Genomic DNA, 24,313 nt, shown 5'->3' with positions numbered 1-24,313 from the left:
GAACCATCAATCACTTTATTTCAAAACTTAAGTTTATTTCAAAACTTAACAGAGAACCACGGCAAATGGGAGATGTACACTATGCAGACATAGTTTCTTGAAGGGTACAACTGACAGACTCAGAAAAATGCCAATAAATTAGCACTCATGGTTGCAAAATCTCCTCTTAACATCCTACTAGGTAACTGCACAAACAAAACAGTCACATATATTTCTCTGGACATAAAAGGGGAAATTTCACTCCCCTTTCAAAGTATAGATCACCCACCATTTCCAGTTGATATAGTATTTTTTATTAATAGTAATAAAGATAAAAAAATGTTGCTAAATTAATGAATGTCATTTTAACTCAGCTGATAAAGCACGGAACTCTTTAGAGGCCCAAAAGCATCAAAATACCTTAAGACTGATACCCTGAATAAACTTCTCCTGGATCTACATGCCAAATGTCTTTGTACAAACTATATATTTTTTAGAAGAGAAGTTTTAATGGTTTCAGGGTGGCCTGAAAATTAAGTTTGTTGTAACTTTTCTCATGTTGTCTTACAAACCATTCATTAACATACAGTTTAAAAAAATCATTGAAAGATCTTAAAGTTATGGGAGAAATTACAATTTGATAATACTAGCACGACTACACATATACAAGCCTATTTTAATATACTTTATCCAAGTACATAAATCTTTGATTCTGCTCTGTAAATCTTCAAGTGGTAACAGCTCCCCAGTGATCTCAAAGAGAGGAAAGCAACAGGCTAAAATATTTTTCTTGCCCGTGGAAAAGGAGTAATAAAGAGTAACAGACAGAACAAAGGGTGCTTAAGTATGAATCCTGTTCTGGCCACAGGTCAGCCAATAGCCAGGGATTAAGTTCTACCTAAATGGCTTTGAAATGTCACAAAAATCACCCTATTTCTGTCACAGAGGAACACCTTGTAATCAAATCATGAATCAAATTACTAGAAATTAATTCAAGTTTTCATTCTCAATTCAAAAGATCTAATATCTGCCCCATTGATTCTATATTCCTATTATGTCTACTAAACAAGAGCAGCAGCTTCTAAAATTGATTATCAAAATGCATTTACTCTGGCATTATACTCAGCACTTTGGTGGGAAAATACTGGTGAGAGTAGTAAACTGCATAGCTGTCTCAGCAAGACTTATGAGCAATATTTTTCAATCACAAGCTCTACAATCTGCTCTGCAGCAGTGATACACATTATTCATGACACAAGAATGATTTAAAGCAGCACATTTGTGCTATGCTATCTCCTGATTGCTTTTGCTTAATCAGGGCTGACCAGATCAATGCTGCATTCCCTTCCCAGCACAGCAGCATTCCTCTCTCTTCAACAGAGTGAAGCCCAAGATCCTACTCATTCTTATCTCACCACAGAATTATGACCTTAAAATCTAACATCCTCTGAACATTCTTTACTCAAATACACCCAAAGTTCCTGCCACATGCATTACAGAGAACAGCAAAGAAGATGACACACAGCTTACAGGGAAACATGAGAGATATGCTTCCATATGACATGGGAGCAACACCATTTGTTCCCTCATCATTTGAGTATGGATAAAGAATGTCACAGTTATTATATTGCTATTTACTAATTATTATGTGTGCTGTCAGTTTAAACTGGTTCAGAGACAAATCTTTGTAATCAGCCAGACACATAAGTTTACCAACTTTGATCACCAGTCACCATACACTTTGTATAGAGGATCAGTTTCTTTAACGATTAGTTTCATGTCTAAGAAGCATCAGAATTAAGGTAGGAATTATGCAGATTTAGCTAAGCAATTTAAGAAACTACTGTCTTTAACACAAAGATTATGTGTCATGGGTGTCCTTGGGAGAACTACTAAATTAAGATCAGTGCAATGTCAGATTGGCATATAGTGGCCACAGCTGAGGTTTAATCTTACCAAGTTCATGGGGCACTGAATGGGCTCTCTGGTGTCCTGGTTTTGCTGGGATAGAGCAGCTTTAAGGGCATCCAGGTAAAGGGCAGCAACTCCTTAATTGTTCTATCTGTATCATCAAAAACCTGGCAATTTCTCAAACCGAAGCAGCCTGGCAGGAGGATGCCGGTTCCTGTTCCCAGCCATGCACTCTCACTGCCACCTACAAAGGTGCCAGGATGGGAAAGCAGGAGGAAGACCTCTTTCTTTCCCTTGCATGGGAATGATCCATTCACAGCTAACCAGAATGATACTCAGGATGTAGAGAAGGGGCCATAACACCATAACCAGCTTCCTGAAGTGGTAAAGGCACTCAAGGAATTTTATATATGAAGCTTTGCTCTGCAGCCCACAGATGATCGGACAAGAACTCAGAAACCAGTTGCTCTGCTCATGCCCAGGAGCAGCCTATCCCTCTTCCTTGACTGCCAGGAGCCTGCAGAAATCCACCTCTGATATCACTTCCAGTCGGGACATGTTAACTTAAAACTGGCTAAGTACAAGCTAAGAAATAATAAAATTTGCCAGATTTTAGTAACTTCACACAATTCTTCCTTTTAAAGAGGCCTTCAGCATGGAATTGCTTTCTAGGTTAGTGAACAGAAAACATTCCGTCTGCACTGAATTTGAGCCCCTGCCAGTAGGACTCTTGTCACCAGGAACAAGACAGGAATTTCCACTGAAATACCAACTATACTTCACATAACTCCTCAATACAAAACATTCAGTATTGGTTCCTCAATGTTAACACAATTTCTAGCACAGCATGTTATAGTTAGTATACCAGGGTAACACACACCCTGCTTGCAAATATTTGGGAGCTTGACAACCATTTAATAAACTACAAAGATTACTATAATTGCCCATTAAATAATAACTTAAGTGGCTTTAAATGAAATAGAGATGCTTAAAAAATATTGGTTTATGTGAGGGCCTTTCTGGTTTGTAAGGGAATATCGTGAGTTAAGCCTTATTCTTTTCCACTGAGTGCTCTTCAACCTTCTTCATTATGACCAGGAAACTGTCATTTCACCTCTGCTGTGATAGAATGATCTCCATAGCTTGCTGCTCATAACTAACTGCTGGAGATTGTTACTAGCTCTTGTTTAAAAAGGCTAGCACATATTTTAAGCAGACCTAGTGATAGAAAGCCAAACTCCCCTCACTCAGGGAAGCTCTAATTTGCCAAATTTTATCTTGTCTGTCCTGTGGCTCTGGGAAATTACACACATTCTGTGGTTATAGTTAAGTCAATGAACTTCTTTGATGCACAGTAACAGCAAATATCTTGCATCTACGAGATAATATAATACATTAACATCAATTACACACATAAATACTGTTAGACTGTTGAACAGAAGGTTTACTAGAACTTCTTTAGGAAAGATCTGCTCAAAAAAAAAAAAAAAAGCAACTATGCTTTTCCTACTTTTTTTGAAGACCACATCACTTACATAAAACATCTAGCATATGGCTCCTGTTAGCTCTGACTGATGCTTGTCTCAAGCAGCTTTCTTTTGAAATCAAATTACTAGCCTCAACTTTCACATGTTTGTGTTCCCAATTAAATGAAAACTGGAGCTCAGAGAGCAGTTTTCACCAGCTGACTGCATGTTTTGTTTAAATATGAGATATATATACATGTATATATAGCTTCAGCTCTGTTTCTGCAATGTATTTCCAAAACTCTCTCTAAATAATTTTTTTAAAAAAAAGTTTTCTAGACTTCTTGTATTAAGTGACATTCAATTTTAAAGAATGTCTAAGCACATAAGAAACAGTGAACAGGAATTGTACTCATTTATGCCTTGGGGATTTGTATCACTAGCCTGGGGGAAAAATTATTTTTATTACTTAGAACAAAAGATAATGTAGCACATAAAATAAATACTTAGCTCTTACATAGCATTTTTCTTCAGTGGTTTTCATACACTCTGAAAAACTGGGAACCATAACTATCCTTAACATACAGATGAGATATTGATGGTCTAACATAGCTGGGAATAAAAATTCCCACATCCTGAACCCATACCAGCCAGAACTTTTCCTGTGCCGGTGTATCTAGTGTGTCTTTTCTCTGCAAGTCTGGGTAACACCATTTTGAGAGAAAATGAGGCAGACTACATTCTGTACCATGTATCAGCAATTAACAACTACATACCAATGACAGACTTTTTCTTAGTGATTCTGCTGCTGGAAAGAAGTGACCTGGAAGTCAAACTCTTTGTCTCATGAACTTTGCATAAAGATTACTTGAAAAATCACCTCTTGACATACAAATGGAACCAATTCAGTACAACAATTGTAAATGAATTAAAGAAATTACAGTGCAAAATCATATTATATTAGAATTTATACATCCTATTTCTCTGAAATAGGGAGGAGACCCTCTGATTTACACTCTGCATCCTGTAAAGTACAGGAAGTCAAAGCTCAGTTTCACTTCTTCAGACTCTCAACACCTTTTTAATCTTTTGTTTCTTATGGATCAAGACAACCTTTAAACATAATTTTTAGCCTGGTTTACATAGAAAATGAGGCTTGCACAATCACAATCTGTGTGTTTGTATGTGTTAGGGAGATTGAGCCTCACTAGACAAGAGTAGCAATTCTAAAACAAGTGTTTGCTACACATTACATCTATACAGAGCTTCAGGCATAGCAACCTCCCACTACATAGGACAGAATCCAGTCAAAAAACACTTGACAAAGGAAATCTGACTTCACTTCTTTTGCTGTTTATAGAACTACATTATTAATCAGAAAACATCAAGCTAGAGCATAGTAACTTCACGGCATCTCATGATTATAGTGGTGGTTGCAACAGAAATCCCCTACAAAAATTTTCTTGCCAACAGCCTGTTCTCATCAACGCTTGCCTATGATTTCACCCTGGGAAGAACTACGGGTATTTGTTTTCTAACAAAACTACCTGTAATGGGCAAAGGAGGGCCTAGAATATTATAATTTTTTATCAATAATACTGAAAGTAAAAAGTCTATTCTAGAAAAAGAAGAGTCTCTTCCTCAGATTTATTTAATGAAGGGACAGATGCTGAAGAAGTTACATGTCTGGCCTGGGTTACACAATTACCCCTTTTTGCCTCAAACCCCAGCTTGACTGAATTATGCTAATTAAAGAATACTTTGTAAGTAGATGTAGCAAACCTATTCTGATGTGAATTGACAATAAGGAATTGCCATTTAAAGTTAGACATTCCCATTTGACTGAACAAATGAAGGGAAAAGGAAGAATATACTGATTTCTTTGGTATTAACCAGACTACTGGGAAGTACCTTGAATCTGCACTAGCATGCTAACACAGAAGAGATCACATTTCACTGACAAAATCAGAAACAAAGAAAATTAGAAGAAATGTTGCTTGTGCTGTTTCCAGACATAGCCTAAATCCTCCTTTTAAGCTACATTTCCTGGAGTATTTTATGAAAAAAACTGCAGGTTGTGTTTACTGGACAGATACACATATTAGGGGATGGATAACAATAAAAAATACATTAAAGATTTTTCCATTTATTCCTGTTTAAGAGCAGCTTAAACAAAGGCTCAACAAATGCAGTAATACATTCATTCACTAACCAGCATGTCTTCATCTCTGAAATGCACACCCACCAAAATAAATAATGAACACTTTCAAGAATGTGACCACTCCAAATCTACACAGCCTGAAGAAAACACATCAAACTTACCATAACCAATATAACAAACCTAAACAGAGTTCTAGTTCCTTACTAGTTATTAACTTCAACTGTGTAAACTGATCTTTCTAATCATTCAGACCCAGCTAAAATCATGATCTCCAGCTTCACCAAGTGGCACCAACTTTCAGAAACAGGTGCTAAATTACCCACAGTCAGCAGGCTCGTCTTACATGCATTCATCCTGTGTATTTCCTGTGATTCAGTTTTCCTTTTCTTTGTTCATGTCCTGTGGCCAGCTGCCTCCTGATCCAAAGTGATATCCCAGCACGTGTTACAACTATGATCATAAAGTTTCTGCTGGAGCACGGAACTTTCCCAGAGGATTCAGTTGAGGAGATTTCTGTAGCGCTGCTTATCCTGGGAAGGAGGTGTGGGGGGAGTGTGGTTTTTTAATATATTGTGTGCTTTAGAATGTGTCTCCCCAAACAATATTTTTCAAATGCATTTTTTAATAAATGTCCACGTCTGTATTCCTGGCACACAATATGTTAAAAAAGGGGGACTTACCTGAACCCCTATGGTCTGGTTCCGTGCTCCAGTATAGTATCCAGAGAAGCTGTGATGTAACAACAATGTGCATATTGGGGCTTTATATCACTGTGGAAGCTGGCTGAATGCAGCATAGGTCAGTGCCACAGGACCTGAAAGAAGAAAAACAAAGCATGCTTTAAGGCATTAACATGCTGAACACCCACCTCTTGAAGCAGGAAATAGGGGCATACTGAAGAAAAAAATGCAGTTATCTATGCAGGTCCACTGAAAGGAACACTATTTCATGCAATTCTCACATAAGCATGAGAAATAAATGGTTAAGAAATTACAGAGGAGGTGGAGAAGAATCTAAAAGGGACTACAAATATAACTCCCACACAGTGTTTTGAAAACATCTCTCTCTTTGCCCTGTTTCCATGGAATGGCTGAAATCACGTTCTGATACCACCCCCTGTTCCGAAGGCACTCACAGTCTTTGCAAAGCACCTCTCCACTGCAGTGCCTCAGGATTCTGCAGTGTCACTCCTCTTCTCTCTGGCTCTCTGCAAAGTGAAGTCATAGGAATGGATCAGCCAACCTGACTTCTCACTACCCTGCCCAGAATCCTTTGTGAACTGAAATGAGTCATCGCTCTGAAAAAATCCACAGCGCAATGTTCCAGGTTTCTCCCTGTGTCTGCGCTGGCTTCTTTGTCTTTGAAATGAAGTGCCTATGCTTCTGGAACAGTGCCCAGCTGCATTGTACAGGATAACAAGCCAGCCTTCTCATTAAGTGGACAAGAAAGCTATTTACATGCATTAGCACAGACAAGTTAAAGCTTTAACCCTCTAGCCAGATAAAAAAATCACCCCTAACATATCTTCTTGATGTAATGCACAACTCCCCCTATACACAGAAACATAAATGCACAGACATACGTGGGCATACAGATACTTACACAGAGCAGTATTTTCTTTAAATATTCAATATTTTTCATTACACCAGTTTTAGGTCTATTAATTAAAAAGAAAGATTTACTCTCTTTTGTCAGTCCTGAAGAATGCTGCAGATCTAAATGTAACAAACAGCTCTGCTGTACACTAGATCAAAGTTGTGCGGCTGTGAACTGTTAATCAAAAAATTAGAAGCAGTGGACAAGTTCTTGTAAGCTTTTTTTTTCATTATCCCATTCACCATTTGGGCTTAAAACAAAGTGAGCCCTGAAACCATGCCAGACAGAAAATGTCAAACCGTTCCAAGTGCCGAGGGCCAGCAGAGCTGCTTCAGCTTCTGCTACCACTGACAAAGAAGGTAATGCTCAGAATGAGGTCACTGTGTCAGGATCTCACTCCCAGTGCTAGGTTTTCCTTTACTTGGTGAGGATATGCTAAGGTAAATATCAGGAAGACACAGAAGAAATAGGAATAGTGTATGAGATGAGAGATGCTGCTGTTTCAGAGGAACATTTTTAGTTGTTCTGAGATATTCTTTTAAAAGAAGGAAACACTTAAAATTGCCTCTACTGAAAAGGAACTATTTCTAGTCATGACCTAATCATCAAAATCAGACCAATATGCTAAAATGGAGGTGCAAAAGGAAAAAGGAAGTTTTCAAACTTCCTTTAAGCACAAAGCACTTATTTAAGGGTTCTTACATTCCATGCATTCTGAAATGGTTTGAAGCATAGAAGGCACATAATCCATAAAATTTTGAAACACAGCACTTTAGGACTCACCTGTGCTATGCTGGAACAGGCAGTTCTCCTATGTGTTTCACCAAATGAACATACCAGGTGCTTAGGACTGAACGAAATACAAAAGTCACTACCTCCCTGGCCCTACAACAACCCTGGCAGTGAAAGAGTCCAACCAAGCCTTAAACAGGTCTGTGTGTTTCAAGAGGACAAGTAAATAGACACAGCAAAGCCGTACAGCAGATCGATTTACAAGTGTAAGGTTAACAGCATGCTTTGCCACACCGGTAGTCACACAGTAGCCATAATCTCAACATTAAAAGCTGGGGGCTTGCTATACACGCAGTCAACAATTTTTGTGTTCCCTGAAAGGCCTCCTTCCAGGAAATTTTTCTTCAGCTTTACAGAATTTTTGCCTTCCCTGGAGCTGCAGCATCAGCCACAACACCTCTAATGAATCCAACTTGACATTTACAACATTCTGGGTCCCATAGGATTGTCCTTCAGAAACTCTGGTTGTCTGCTACACACCCACTTTACAGCAACAAAACCTACTCCATGAAGAAAAATTTAAAAGTGAATTAGAACAAGCACTTACTGAAAGTAAAAACAACAGTTCCAATCTTCTTCCCCTTTGCACCAGACAACTGTCATGCAAAGCTAAATGGGCCTGTGCATGCAGCATTGTTTTCACAGACATGCACAAGTTCTTGCTGCAGTAGCTTTGCACCTAACACCAAAGTTAAAACACTGGCAAAAGAAAGCTAAAGGTAATACTGCAGCCTAAATAGCTTTTCTCTCTACCAAATTTCTATAGCACTTATATGCTCAGGACCAACTCAAGTATTCTGAACAGACTGATACAACCGCAAGCTCTTTCAGTGAGACAATTCCTCTTGTATGTGTGATGCCTGTGGATACCTGGAATGCACCAAGCATGCAGACATCTTGTGTGCATGCACCTAGGCATCTCTTTATTCAAATTCATCACCTTACAGCACCATTACACAGCCCTTCTAGCAGTATTAACGACAGCAAGAAATACCTGATACCTCAAGCATAGCAGAGAGCAAAAGTGAGAGACCAGCAGCGGGGAAAATATAAATGAGAATGTTTAGGAGAGTTGAAGTTTATGGACACCAGTGCTGCCATCATCAGTGATGTCACATGACAGGCCTCACAGGAGGAAGGCCTAGCCAAAATACCACATGCACTCCCCAACCAGGGCAGATGCTCTGTTCCTCCATTCCACATCTCCCCCCGCAGCACAACAGAGACTGGTACTAAAACAAAAGCTGCCTTATTGATAGATAGTATATAGTAAAAACACACCACATACTTCTCTCTGTATAACTCCATGCATGCACATGCATCCAAATAGACCAGTACAATATAAAGTATAGCCTAACATCAATCTTCATCACACACTGAGCCAGCAGATGATGTAAAAATCCCAATTTCTTTGCTTGCACACACTCCTTTGACAAACTCTCCATTAGCTTGCATATATCTTTCAGTCCTCCCAAGCTGGAGCCTGGGATTCCCCTCCTTTGCCACAGCCTTTTCCCAATCACTAGAGGGAAGCTCAAGAGAAGGAAAGGAATATGCTAAAATGGGGGCACACACACAGAGACCCACACACATGATAACACAGAGAGAAAACAAAAAAAACTTTAAAAAGAACAATGTCAAAAGAAGCCAAGAAGGTTACCAAGAGTGCAAGTCCATCTTGCCTCTACCAGTTACCCAAATTTCAGAGGCTAAAATCAGCTACCAGTGCTCAGCCACTGTAGCTGCAGACCATAGTTATCTACCACGGGATCATAGAATATTCTGAGTTGCAAGAGACCATAAGGATCCAAAGTCCAACAATACTAAACAGCTCATAAAGAGACCAAACCTGCAACCTTGGTGTTATTAGAACCATGTTCCAACCAACTGAGCTAATTTCAGTGTTGGTTATCATGATCAGCTCTACAAGAATGAACTTCACAAAGCAGGAACCACTCAGTCACTACACTAGGAACACAGCCCAGGGACCCTGTGGCGTCAGAAGAAACCAGATTAAGGAACATCAGAAAGATACCAACTTACACTTTCATTTCTTTAGGAAATCTCTTAATACAAGAAAATTTGACATATTAGTGCTCCACTAGTGCTCCACTAACAACAACTTACTTGCAGTATGCTAATAAGTTCTGCTTGACTTACCTGAACAAATCTCCTGGTTCTTTAAGAAATCACAAGAGGAAACATGATCAGGGTATTAAGTTCACTAAAACCTCAACAAGTAATGCCCATCTGTTTCTGTGCTAATGTTGTCTAGGAGCTAAATATCCTTCCTCTTTTTTTTTTTTTTCTTACTCCTGCTTCTTACACCCCAGTTTATTAGCAGAGAACAGTATGTCTGCCCTTCCTGTCCCTTTATTCCTGTTAGACGACTCCTCTACATTTACTCTAACTTATGTAACTTTCCTCTAAAAGCAACAACCAGAATTCTGCACCATATTCTTGTGTTCCAGCTAACCTCCCACCTGCATCGGAAATTGGAATTTCCTTACTCCTAGTAGAAATACCCTACCTTATACCCTGCTTTCTTCCCCACAGCTGTATTTTACTGGGGGCTCACTGCCACCCTACAACTGAGCAAGCAGTTCCATTTAACCTTTTTATGCTGACTGCAAGTGAGCTTGAAGCAAATATTGCTAGGTTTGACTCCCATGACTATGATCTTCAACAGCTCACTCTGTGCATATGATGAAGGATCTTTGATCATCCAATTCTTCTCTGCTGTTACCCATTTTTAAGCATCTCTGCTTACCACAATCTAAAAAAGAATCTAAAAAAGACCAAAACCAAACAATGCTTTAAGTGTTACCTAATGCAGGACATAATCATTATCCAGTGTGACACTTGCTAATACAACCACCCAGGAAACAGCATTTGAATGAAAACATCAAGTCTTAACGGGAGAACCAAGGCAACCAACTCAACTCCCTCCCTCAAAAAGCCCACTAGGTAAAACAATTGTGTCTTTTTAGAATTCAACTGCTAAATGAGGCTTCTTTAAATTATAGCTCACTGGAAAGTATGTGATATTTTAAACCACACAGAAGAATTCTGTAAGATATTTTGTTGCTAGGACCACAAAATGAGAAGGGAGGAGGATTTGGGGCTTTTTCACAGAAATCTGCTATTATTATATTAATTTGACTCATGTTAATGCTATATTGTAATCAACCACACCAACACCCCACCCCCTCATAAACAAAGCTGGCCTGTCCTCTGGCAGCAAACAGCAAATGCAAGGAAAGATAGAAGCATTTTAAAAATCTGACACTAGAGGAGGTTTGGCAAGAGAGAGTAAGCAAATGAGAAACAAAAGAAAGAAAACCCAACCAACAAAGATAAACCTAGGTGTTTTCTTATAGAAATTTTAAAAACACAGATAAAAATACTCCTTTCCAAACACTTCTGAAAGCCGAAAATACGGCTGTTGAAGGTCTTAACAACATGTTCTTCACTATCCTCTTCAGTTTAGCCAGAACACATGCACTGTGGCTGAAGATGCTGCAGCAAACATTCAGTAAGAAACTAGTCAGCAGAAAAAAATTCTTGAAAGGTGAAGTAATAATTAGCAACATAACCCAAAGACATAGTGCACTCTCTCATTTATATTGACTGCTGTAACCATTAAAAGGTTTTCAGCCCAAAGAGAGTACTGCAGTGGTTACAGCTTTTCAAACCAATAGTGATGACTGGCAGATAACATCAGGTTAAAATAAGAACCTGCAACACTGAACACAAGTCCCATGGTACTGCAGCAGCCTTTAACAGCCCAGTTTTTCCTGGCTAGGAGAGAACTGATGAAAAGGCCAGGCATGGAATCAATTAAATTAGTGCCAAAGTGCTTTTAAAAAGAAAAGGTTAGATGCTCCAAAGACTTAGCAGTTGAGAGTTTACTGGGTCATTTTTTTCCCTGTGGTCGAGAGCAGAGTTTTCAATATGGCTGGAGTATCTTTAAGAAGATGTACTTTAAAGTGAAATTGAAATATTTTACACCTCAATACATGAAGAAGCTGTATTAGTATATTCTGCCCCTATGCTCTACCTGCATGAGGTAGATGCAATGACTCCTGCTTCCTACAGTGGTTCAAAATTCTTTCAAATTCTGTCCTTTGGTCTCACCTGTGTGGGGAATTAGCTATGTGGATGGGAACAAAGGAAATGCCATGGCACAACAGTACAGCAACTCACCAAATCTGCTGCCTCCCTCATGCTCATCAGTCATCTTATAGAGGAAGCATTAGAAATCCAACTGCACACATTACCACTAGTGTATACTGCACCTTAAAGGGAAATGCCCTTGCTCCAGACAGAAACAATTCTTTAAAGATCCTCAGGGACTGGCATATTTTGACTTTTTATCCCAATGAGTATAACTGTCAGCAAATGCAGCAACCAAAACCTACCTTTCCAAATAAATGACAGTACCTGGAACCAGGGGTTTCCACAATTAAACACCCCACTGGATGAAATATTTCCTCCTGTCCATTTCACAAATCTTTTACTTTTGAATCTTACTGAGCACTTATTTACAGGAAGCACTAAACTAAAACCTATAACAGACATTCTACTACTGTTAAAACAGTAATACCTCTCTACCAGTTGCTGTACCATTTTTAAATGAAATCTCAGAAATCTGAAAATTGCCTTGTACATGAACCATAAAACCAAACACAGTATCCAAAAGGATAAAATTACCAATTTCACAGAGCAACCTCTCTTGCATGACTTCTTACATACCTCCTCATTTATAGTCTTAAGTTTAGACTTTTAATTACCACTCCTGACTCATCTAACGCATTCACCACTGACTCCAGCAACACGCAGAGACCATGCTCCCAAAAAAGCACAAAACTTAACCAATTTAAGCACTATTTGCCAATGCCCACTGCATTGCTTTATACTACAGTGCTGATGTCACTACTCTGCAGAATTGCTCAGCTGTTTCACTCAGCTGTCGCTAGTCCCTTCTGAAATCCTCCTCAGCAGTCTTAATGAACCTGAACAACTGTGATCTGACAGACAGGGTTACCTCTTCATTATCCATTCCATCCTTCAGATTTTTTGTATAGCTATTAAACCCCAAACATTTGGTATTGATCCCTGCTGCACAAAGCCCTGTTAACCATTTACAGGGCCCAGAAGTGGCCATCCTTTTTTCTCTCTCTATACTAAACAAAGCTTGACAAGACTTTTCTTTTGGACTTTAACCAAGCATTTATAAAGCACTAGAGCGTGGAGTTCTTGTGCTCCCTGAGTGTCGCTATGACCCAGTTTTCTGAAAGATGAGAGCACATAAAAATAGTTGTCTCTTTGCCCTCTTATTCAGTATAGAGAGACCTAAACTAGGATATCAAGGCTAAATTCCTGAGATGATCTCAGGAGCTGATGATGATCTCACCTTCAACTGAACTAAACCAAAAGGCTAGAAAAGGAGAATCAATATAATTTCTTTAACAAATTTCACAAGTAACCACAGGACACAGTGAGAAAAAAATAATGTATCAAAAAAACGTTGAGATCAAAGCATAGAGGATATAAAAACCCAAACTCTGAATTACTGCATTTTACGCCATAGCAAGATAGTTATTTTCTAACACACATTAAAACAACAAAGTAAGTAATTCCTTATATCTTGTCACCATGTTGTAACTCCTTACTCTTGGCCATAAGAAACAAGTCCTTATAGTTACCATCGTATTCTTTCAGCAAGCAATCTCCACAGGCAGTACTTTAACTCACCAAGATCTTACGGGCCTGAGGGCACCTCCTACTTTGGTAAAAAACGTCTCAGTCAGAAACAGGGCTTGAGAAGGCTCCCTGCTGCAAAAGCATTTCTGATTATCAGTAAACATGGCACTGCACATGATGAAGGGATGGTACATGCCCCTCTCTCACCTGGCCACCCCCTTTGGGAGGCTGGAACTTCGGCACAGATCAGCCCTCAGAAACTTCTACAGGAAGGCAAGTAATTCTGAATGCACTTTTTTGAGACCCCTGCTGTTCTTCCTATCTGACTAGCTACAAACTTTAAAGAGTTGATACAGAGGTTACCTAAAGAAAAACCTAGGCTATAAAGATTAATTTAGCAGCAGAAGAAGACAGGAGAGAAAAACAAGAAATAATATAAGAAAGAAAGAACACAGGAAAGGTTAAAAGGAAATGTGAGGAAAGAGCTGATTTTTGTTTGATTCTTAAAGCAGGCAATGCAGCATCTGAGATGCTACTTCTGAAAGAAGACTTGTTAAGGCAGGGCTAAATGGAAGCAGAAATAATAACCAAATGGTAAGAAATAAAATTAGTACCTCCAGCTGCAGGAAGGCTGGGGAAAAAGTAAGGATCTACAGGATTGCTGGAATAAGCAAAGTGGGAATGGCTGCGTGTATCAGTGAAGAAATAAGTGAACCAAGGACAGTTGTTTTGTGACAGCTGATCTGCATGTGCTTTGCATCCACTTGGTGCTTGCCTTTGTTTTGTTTTCTGGGCTGACCTTCACCCCCTGTCACACAAAGGATTCAGTGAGAGCCTCCACTCAAAGTCTCAATTAAAAGCCCGAAAGAACAAATATATCTCATGCTGCAGAGCCAAGCCGGAGCCCAGGTGCCAGTGACCCAGCAAAGGCAGCACCCCCAGCAGAGCACCAAGCTCCTGCCAAGGGTACCTACACATTACTACACTGCCTTGGAAAGAGCCCTCCTCCCCTCCCAGTGCCTGAAACAGGCAGAATAGCTAAAAAGAAACATTTAGCTTCATATCCAAAAGGCTGCTTCTAAGCTTTTATGATGAAAGATCGAAGCTAGGGGAAGGGTGGGAGCTTACAGGACAGTAAAGAAAGTTGAGAGTAAATTAGTAGTATGCATGCTAATAAGACACACATACATCATCACTAAGGAAGCATGTTAATGGTTTGAACAGAAACATGTGAAAGCAGTTAAGCATGTCATCACCAATAGTGTCTTTAGAAGTGTTCTGCTGCTTTATGAGCAGCTCTGAAAACACACATGCACGTGTAGTTTCATACAAAGATGGTGTAATCCACAAGAACTTGAAAATGTGAGGCTACCCAAAGGGTGTCCTGCATGGTCTGCAAAGCCTATGCATAATGCCTGTGAATTTTTGCTTTAAACTGTGGTATTTCATTTCTGGTACTGCATTTAACTGAGTTATTCCAACACGGATTTGTTATGCAGTATCCAGTTTGATACATGCTCGGAACATAATTTGGAGAACATCTGTGTAACAGGGATAAGATGGAAACTGGCCTCAGGATTCTGGTCTAAAAGACTAATTTACTGTCAGAACTATCTCGGTGTAACTATACCTACGTAAATAGCCATTTGTTCTGGAGTAAGAGTGTTTTGTTTAATTTGATTTAGTTTGTACAACTTCCAGAAGTTTTATTGACAGGGTTGGTAGTACATGCACAATCCCGCTAAATTCATCTGCCTTACCTTTTGTATCATGCACAAAACGGTGAAAGTTAAAAATGGAATATACAATAGTAAAAATAAAATACTAATTTTTTACAGGCAAGCATATGTCTTCCTGTTGTTCAATCATATGATCATGATGCATTCAAAAACTAAATGTTTAAACAAAGGAATTAACTGTCTACTAGTATTTTTTTCTGGGTTCTGATAGCTTCAGTCTTCAAGAGTACATAACCATTGACATTTAGGGTTGCAAGTACTATTTCTGTAAAATCTTCCTGTTATGGGAAAAGGCAGAGATAGTAAAGAAGCCAAATGTGGCTTCTTTTGCCATATGTTGTTTCTAATAGTCGCAGCTTGAGTTTCAAACCTGATGTGGGTTTTCATTTCCCTTTATCTTCATTGAGTGCTGCTGCACTATCAGTACTTCTTAAAATCAAGACTTACTAAGAAGCCTAATTTTAGGCACTCATTTCTGGAACATGGCACAGAAGCTCACACTCAAATGTAAAAAGAATCCAGGCACATAAGATATCTGGAAATACCTGAAAGTCTTGGACACTTCTCCTTCATACTTCAGTTTACAAACAAGAGCCTAAAAGTCTACTTTAGGGCATAGAGGTTTGGATGTGATTTACGTGTCTTTTGCCTTGCTCCTGACAAACATTTTTTGATGGAAGTTTTGATGTAATTAGTGTTTCCAAGAAAAGTTTGGGGGTTACAAAATTATATTCTTAAGGTATACAGGGTAAGAAGTTCTTGCTTTTAGAGAGTACAATTCTGGTATTCTTCATATCTTTGGAGACTGAGGACACAAAAGTTAAGTGTAGCTTCCCAGCGACAGGTTTCTTCCAGATAACGTCTTTCAAGGGCAAAAATTACCCTGAAAACATAATCACCACATATTTTCCCCTCACACGCAGCCTTTGATTGTCTCATTCATCACCTAGGTAGACAAACATTATGCAATTCTGTTTGCCAGATACTGCTCCTTAAGGAGCACTTGCAGAATACCAAAAGGATATAAACTGCCCCCCAGATCTCCAGAGTGGGACATCTTCAACTATGGCTTCCACCAACAGTGAAGTCACAGTGTTGGCCTTCTGGTATCACAGCATTCTCTGCAGAAACAGTTTATGAGGTCACAAATAAAGGATTATCACTTTGTTGCAGGATTAAGGGAACTAAGAAGCTGGTCTGTCAGAAGATGGGTTTTACTCCAAATAATGGGCATTAAGAGAATGCTGAAAATAAATGGGTTGTAAATTGTCTTTGGTATGCACCCTTTTTTGGATAATACTGTAAAATAAGGTATTGCTTTCATTAACAGCTCTTGAGTAATGGAATGAACTGCAGGCTACCTCCTGAGCTATTACACGGGAGATGAATTCTGAAACAACTTTCTTACCTTTGGACTCCTCAGTCATTTGATTCTGCAAGTGCAGACATCAGTCAGACCACTCTCCTCAAGGGTCTGCTTGGTTAGTTTATTCACAAGTGTTCAAAGCTAGTAATAAGTTTCAGAAAGTGACTAGAAAAAAAATACAAAAGGAAGTCTGGAAATACCTGCTGGGGGAAGGAGGAATAAAAGGAAGAGTGATACTGGGTGACAACAGACTTACCTACATTATTCACAGAAATCCTATGGCCCATGTATGCTTACAGATGCAGACTTTCCCCATATTTTTGAATTACCCACTTTTCTAGATGCCTGGAAACTCAGGCCTGATGTCTGGAAACTAGCCACTATATGCATATAGTCTTATCTCACATGTGCAGCAGGTTCAACACATCAGGTGTACTATGTATGCATAATTTATCCCTCAGGGACTGTCCCAGATTTTAAGATTAAGATCTAAAAGTCCTAAAACAGACTGGCTCATAATGTTCAGCCTGACCTGCGATGCAACCAGTACAACTCGCACAGTGTGAGAGTATCTTGCAACTTCAGGAAGATTCTTTACTAATGCCCTACAGGAGCTGGAAGGAGATACTTCCAGCACTATGAGTGTAGGCACTAATACCAATTTCTGTTCTAGAACTGGAAGAAAACATTGGACAGATTTGCAGCAGCTGATGATCAAGGCTTCACCTGGAGTCTTACCCACCAGTATGGAAAATTTGTATTTCTATTTTGCAGCAGGACAACTGTTAAAAACGTTGAGAAAAAACAACACAGACGGACTGACGAGATGTTTCAGTGTGCTTTAAATAGGCTTTGAAATTTTGCAACCTATTTAAAAACGTTGTTGCTTTTGCCCTCCAGCACTAGCAATAAAGAACCTCAAAGGAAGTGCTTAGATAGACTAGACTTACTCGCTTTGCCACTAAGCTCTGCAGTTTCCTCGGGCTGTCAGGAGCGCCGGGCCGAGCCGTGCCGTGCCACATGAACCACCGCGCTCAGCCGCGCCGTGCGCTGCCTGCGCCGGGGCCCCGGCCGCCTCCGTGCACCCGAAACGCTGCAGAGACGCTCGGCCTCCACCAGCACCGTCACCTGCCAGCGGCCCGCCGCAGCCAGCCCAAGCTAATGCCGAGCACCCAGGGCAAGGCACCATCCGCGCCTCCCGGGGAAGCGCTGCCCCGCCGCTACAACCCGCCCGCCGGCGAGGCGGGAGCGCAGCGCAGCCTCCCAGCGCGCCGCGCTGCTGACGGAGCTTTTATCGCGCAGCCAGGCGGGCAAGCGAGCCAAACGGGGAAGGACCGCCCATGCCAGCTCGGCGGCTCCGCGGTATCGGGACGCGGCACCTACCGAACGGCAGCTCCGGCAGCGCCGAGGCGCGACAGCCCGCCCTCCGCCATGGCAACGCGGGGCCGGTCCCTACACCTCCCATCCCGAACCCATCACGGAAAGCTGCCAACGCTTTAGGGCCCCGAAACAGGGAGAAAAAGCAATATGCGCCCAGTCGGAAGATGGGACGCTACTCCCACCCTTGCACGACATTTTCAACCAAAACCCAGCAGAGTGTTCTCTTCTAGCAAAGACCACCCACGCCCCAGCCATTTTGGATGCATGAGCAACTCCCACAGGACATGCACCCCTGTGTGCGGCTGCTGCTGCTGCTTCAGGAGCGGCCAAAATCCCAGACAGGGAGAACCCAGAAACAAAAATAACAGAAGGGGGGTTTTGTTGATTGGTTTCTTTGGCCTGGAGGTTGTGGGGCTTTGTGGTTTTTTTAGAGGTTGATGATTTTACAAGATGGTAAAACAGATTTCCATCCCATTCATCTACGAGCACTCTGTCCTCACAAGAAACCCTGAGGTAGGTACTCCAAAAAAGCAGTACAGGCACAAAAACCCCTCTGCTTCCCTGAGGGCAGTGGTGTGATGGGGATGTGTGCTGCAGGTGCCAGAAATAAATCTGAACACCCACGGTAACTAAACCCACCTCCCACTTCAAAAGTACTTCAAATCAAGTATTTTATGCAACTTTCCAATTCAACGTGGCTTCAGGATTGACCCAAGGTTTTTGCTGTTTTGTTTTTGGAGTTTAAGGGGGTCAAAGGACCAAGAGCAAAATGCTCCTCTCTGGCTGCTATTGAGTAGAATTTGAACTTGCGCAAAAGCTTCAGCTGATTAGCCACTTATATTTAGAAGGCAGTTATTGTCTGAAAGGGCAACCATAATGGAAATGTTTTTGCACAAGAAGTGTAGAAAGACCCACTGCCTCTATTTTTAATGCATGCAGAAGGTTCTATGACCAAAATATGGTTTGTCAAAACAGTGATCAGCATACATGCTGAAAACCACAGCTACCGAGCAAATAGAAAGCTAAACCAAACCACATCGTCCATCTCCCTTGGTTTCATCCAAAGCAAGCAGGAGAATAAGTTTATGAAGGCAAATCACAGGGTAACAGTAGGTGCCTGCTGTGGATCCTGAGGATGAATTTGAACTTTGCTCTGACCCTGGGCTGAGGGCTTTCTTCACAAGTGTAAATGCACACCTTGGTTTTTAGGGCTGGTGTCTCTCATGGTCCTCAGGCATCAGCAACACGCACAGCCTAACCACACCGAGCTGATGGATATTTACAAGAAAGCTGAAACGGTACTACAGTCACAGTAATTTGGTGTTTGGGACACAACTGGGCAAATGCTGGTAAGACACAGGATGTGGCTGCAGTGTGCCGTTGTCAAGAATCAGCACCATGACCTCATCTTCCTTCAGCACTCGGGCACAGAGGGACCTGAGATTGGACTAGCAGCCAATTAACCACTCACTCAGCCTGAATTTCAATATTCCTCTCTTTATAAGCTCATCCATTGTTTTAATTACTTAAGGAAGATGCACAACTTGTGCTTTAATGCCCACATTAAAGCACAAATGCTTTAATTCCAAACTTTGGCATACAAACCATTACTGGAGATGAGGTGAACTAAATAGAAACTTTCCACTTGAACAATGGATAAAAAAGATCAAGAAGGTAACCCAGCAGAGTAATATCAGTTTTGAAAGGCAATTCCCAACCCCTCCAAGCAAGACTGAGAACTACTGAATAGCAGCGTAAGTGCTAGGATCTCCCTCACCTTGCAACTACACACTGGAAATGCACACACAATATCCACAGCACCACTGGCACTGTCCTTTCATAATGAATGAAGAGCTGAGTGGAAAAAAAAAAACAACCAAACAACCAACTCCCCTATAAATCAAATTCACCCATGCCAGGCAGTATAAAAAAGCAAGAGCGGGTGATTCCTATGATCATGCAAGCTCTGGCATACAGGAAATCCAGGCCAAGACTCAGCATAGAAGCTACAAGCGAAGACAGTGCAAAGTTGTTTTAAAAAGCCACATGACCATACTGTGCTGAAACATTTTCTAGCCTATACATCAATTTCACATAGTATTTGCCAATAATCTCCAAGACCTTTACATGCTGGCAATTATATTTCCTTCATTAATGCCACTGACATCCATTTCTTTCTTTACAAGTCAAATATGAGGAAATGGTTCTTTTGTGGATGACAACAGCTCTGTCTGGCATTTTACAAGATCTGGATGACTGGCACTGCCTGAAAGGCTTCACAACTGAGTTCAGACACAGCCAACATATTTCAGATACAGTGGTTATCTGTGAGGCCATGGAAGCAGTAAGATCACTTCCTCCTTGCAAGCTTCACCTTAACATACTCATCAGTTACTGCTATTTTGAAATTTCCTTTGGAAAAAGGAAAAAAAAGGCTCAAAATTATTTTAGCAGTTTTGGTGTTTGACTTTGGGACCAACCATCTACCTTCAGTTATTAAACATTTATGATTCCCTTTTCCCTCAAGTACTGGAGGAAAAATTTGGCAATCAACTAGGGAGGACAAGCTGACTGACAGTAGCATATAGCTAAACTAGCAACTGCTCAACCGAACTGTACCATCCATAGAAGATGTGCCATGAATATTAGCTTGAGGATGATAAGCCTATAATCAATAGCCATAATTTTTATTGGCATATCTTGTTTGCATTTCAAGAAAATAATGAAATAATCTGATTCTCAATCTGATATTTCTGCAGTGTCTGAAATCAAAGAATCCCTTAGCTTTTCCCACATAATTTCTGTTAACTGAAACTCTGGAATTATCCAATTACTACCTCCGTATGTAGGATTTGCCCAGATACTAAAATTCTGAAGCTGTAAGCTTACAGGTGTTTTTGCTCTTTTCTTCTTCACTGCTAAATAGGAAAGATTATGGCAAAGATTAACTAGACTAGGCATTCAATTTGTTCCAACTTCTTACCCTTCTCAGATGCTGGTTTAAAAATGTCAACCTGAACTGAACCAATGATCATCAAGTAAGTCAGTTACAGCAAGAACCAAATTTGAGATCCCACACTTACCAGTAAGAACTCCAGAAGTTTCTCAAACAGCAGACCTGGATTCTTCCAACCACCAGGAAAAGCTCCAGGACAGATCTAGCACACTCTACACTACTAACTCCTGCAGGCTAGTTTAGTTCCTAAGCAGCACCAGGAAAACAGCTTTGATTCAAAAGCAAGGGATGGTCAAGATGTTGGAAAGCTACTCAAGACATCTGTGCTGCATTCAGTGCTGTGAGTGAAATTAACAGAAATGTATCTGCATCAGATTCATGCTGCCCATGTGGGAAAGCTCACTGACACAGTTTTTGTGGTCTGTGTTAAACACTTTGGTTCAGCAGTTACTCGGCTCACATTAACAGAGCTGACCAGTTCAGAGAGACCTCTGGCCTGCCTATACAGCTCCTAGTACATGCCATATCCTAGATATATGTTTGGCCCCCTTAGACTTAATTTATTTTGAAATCTAAGTGTCTAGAAAAACTTACTGAATAGTTTATGCAAAATGGTATCTCCCAAGCCAGAAATCTTTTATCTATAAGAGAGTAATAGGGTTAAACAGGAAATAAAAAGACCAAACACACCCCAAAACACTCACATCAGATGTATGATGGAAATTACATACTCATCTGTGCTAAAATTTGACAAGAAAATCTGGATCATAATCACTACTTCAGATGGCCTAAGGAATCCACCACCACGCTGGTACTTCTGTGGTACTTCTCCTTTGTTCACAGGAAAATGGGAGTCCTTGCACAGACAAGTCATCATTTGTCAAAGCATTCATCACAGATGCCTAACTGCACAACAGAGCTACCCAGCCTAAAGGCTATCTATCCATTGCTGTCCTTATCCAAGCCAGGACAACCCACATTTATGCTTGATCTGCTCTCATGAGTTAGTTTAGGGAGCTAACCTAGCAGAAGGCTACTCCTGCCAAAAAAAAAAAAAAAAAAAAAAAAAGAAAGAAGAAAGAATGAATGAAAATAATATTGTAATATTGTATGCCAAACTCTGACTGGGTGCCCTGTTAAGACAGAGGAGATCCTGTCTCAGGGCAAAGTAGGAGGCAGTCTGCCACAGGAAGCAGGACCTCCTGCTCTGGGAGCTGGCAGTTATAGGTAAGAATTGCTCAGTTACCACAAAACCACACGGTAATATGGCCACTCACCACTAAAATGACTGACACAGTCACCATCCTGACAGCAGGTCCATGTGACGGCTGGAATTTTCAAAGGACTTTAAAAAGGCTTACAAAATTCCATTCATTTTCATGGCATCCAGGTTCAGGTCTATCAGCACTGGTTTAAACTACAAAGGGCAAGTTTTGCAAAAGCAAGCTTTGCTTGTCATAGCCAACAGACCATCAAGACTTAAACAATGTAAGGACATGCAGCTGGAATAAACAAGGATATAAGTAGCAAGCACACATTTCAAGAATATGTTTAAAAATAGTGCTGTTCTTACAGAGACAGCATGTACCCATTTTCATCAGCAGTTGCAAAGATGTGGTAAAAACCATCACTTGCAATAACTGAGCTTCCCAAGGAATATGGTCTATTAGACATCGGATATTGATCATTCTAGTTGAAAATAACATGCAGAAGACAGGAAGGATCCTGCATTTCTCCACCCACTGCTGCAGTATTTCCCCAAAACACAGATGACATAGTCACAAAGAATGGCAGACATCCTACTGTGTAGAATACAATTCCACTGATATGAAATTGTATTAGAAACCATACTTTTTTACATATTAATTTTAGAAAGAGGGAGAAATATTTTGACAAATGTCAGAACTTCCTGTTATGGCATTCCTGCACCAAGTGTTTCTTTCTCTCCCTTCAAATTAGTTTGTTCTAAAAGACTGCATTAGGTAGAGCAATATTTAAAACATTTAAACAGTCACATTTGAAACAAACCAGTCTGATTCTGCTGGAATTAAGTGTTCTATGTGATCTAAAAATACTGGGTTTTGGATTTTCTTACACATGAAATCTGCCTACTTTGGAGCTCTGTTTCAAATCAGAAAACAATTTCCTTAGAATCCCAAAACCTCCACAAAATAGAGCTTCTGTCTACTATTCAACTGTACACAATATTCAAATTTTTCAAAACAAATCTCAACATATGTCCTTACAAGAATATCGAGTATCATGTATTTCCTCATGTGAAACTTGAGAATCTTAACACATTAGTTTAAAATGAAAACTTTCATTTAGTCTGAGCTGGATTGAAGCGTTTTTGCCTTGCTCTGTATCTCAATCTGTGTGAGATTAATTTATCTTGTGAACACAAGTCTTGGTTGACTTGCATGTGTTTATAAATATGTATGTACAACTCAGAGTAGGAAAGCAGCAACAGCATTACATCAGCCTCAACACCTGCACCATGTTGACTGAAGCAGAGAAGACTGTCTATTGTTTCTCCTCCTTATTAATGTCTGCCTTCCCAGCCTTACAAACGCCTTACTGCTCTGCCAGTAACATAAATCATGCTGACTCTCTCTGACTTGCAATTTCCACTGTGACTGGAGAGGCAGGTCTTGAAAGCTAAAAAAAAAACCAAAAAAACAAAACCCCAACAATAAACTGTGAAAATATCTAACAAATATTCTTATGATTTTTATAATGACATTTGCCCCAAGTGCCCATTTGTGAGGAAAATGTTTAAATTGCTTCATTTAAAAAAGTCTACAGTCCTAAGGGAGCTTTTAGAATTATATACAAAACATTTTCATGCAGATGGAGGGCATTAAGTACTTCATGCATGCAAGAAGGAAAAAAAAAGCTTGAAGAAATGTTACAAGAAGGAAGCAGGAATATTTTAAGTCTGAGACAGAGATCTTGTTCATCATACTCACAGAGAAAACAAACTGAAAAGAAACCAAAAGGAAACAGCTGATATACTATAGAACAGATTCTCTCCAAAAACTTACTCAGCATCTAACGTGACCATCTCAACAATCCTTCTTCTAAGCTAAAATGTAAACCTTAAAAAAAACCCTAATTTTACACCACAGAAGTTTACTACTCCTTAAGCTGAGCTATACATTTAGGCAGAACAAATGGTAAGGATCCAAGTCAGCCAGCACTGGGGGAGACACTCACCATACGTCACCCAGAAAACAGCAGTTTCAGCAAACAGGAAATCCA

General features: G+C 40.2%; 1 protein-coding gene across 3 annotated transcripts in view; it reads right to left on the bottom strand.

Annotated features, from left to right (window-relative positions):
* The window catches only part of STOX2 (storkhead box 2), a 138,754-nt gene that overhangs the window by 14,922 nt on the left and 99,519 nt on the right, over positions 1 to 24,313 (bottom strand). The window contains exon 1 of one of the 3 annotated variants that reach the window (XM_041480016.1): positions 5,837 to 5,851. The exons of the other annotated variants lie outside the window; for them this stretch is intronic. The gene's annotated coding sequence lies outside the window, so the exon portion shown is untranslated. Of the gene's footprint in view, positions 1 to 5,836; positions 5,852 to 24,313 lie in introns of those variants that run through there. 3 annotated transcript variants of the gene reach the window in all.

The sequence above is a fragment of the Pyrgilauda ruficollis genome, unplaced genomic scaffold, assembly GCF_017590135.1.
Source record: "Pyrgilauda ruficollis isolate IOZ18807 unplaced genomic scaffold, ASM1759013v1 scaffold5, whole genome shotgun sequence".
Taxonomy (NCBI): domain Eukaryota; kingdom Metazoa; phylum Chordata; class Aves; order Passeriformes; family Passeridae; genus Pyrgilauda; species Pyrgilauda ruficollis.
This window is presented reverse-complemented; position numbering and strand designations above follow the sequence as displayed.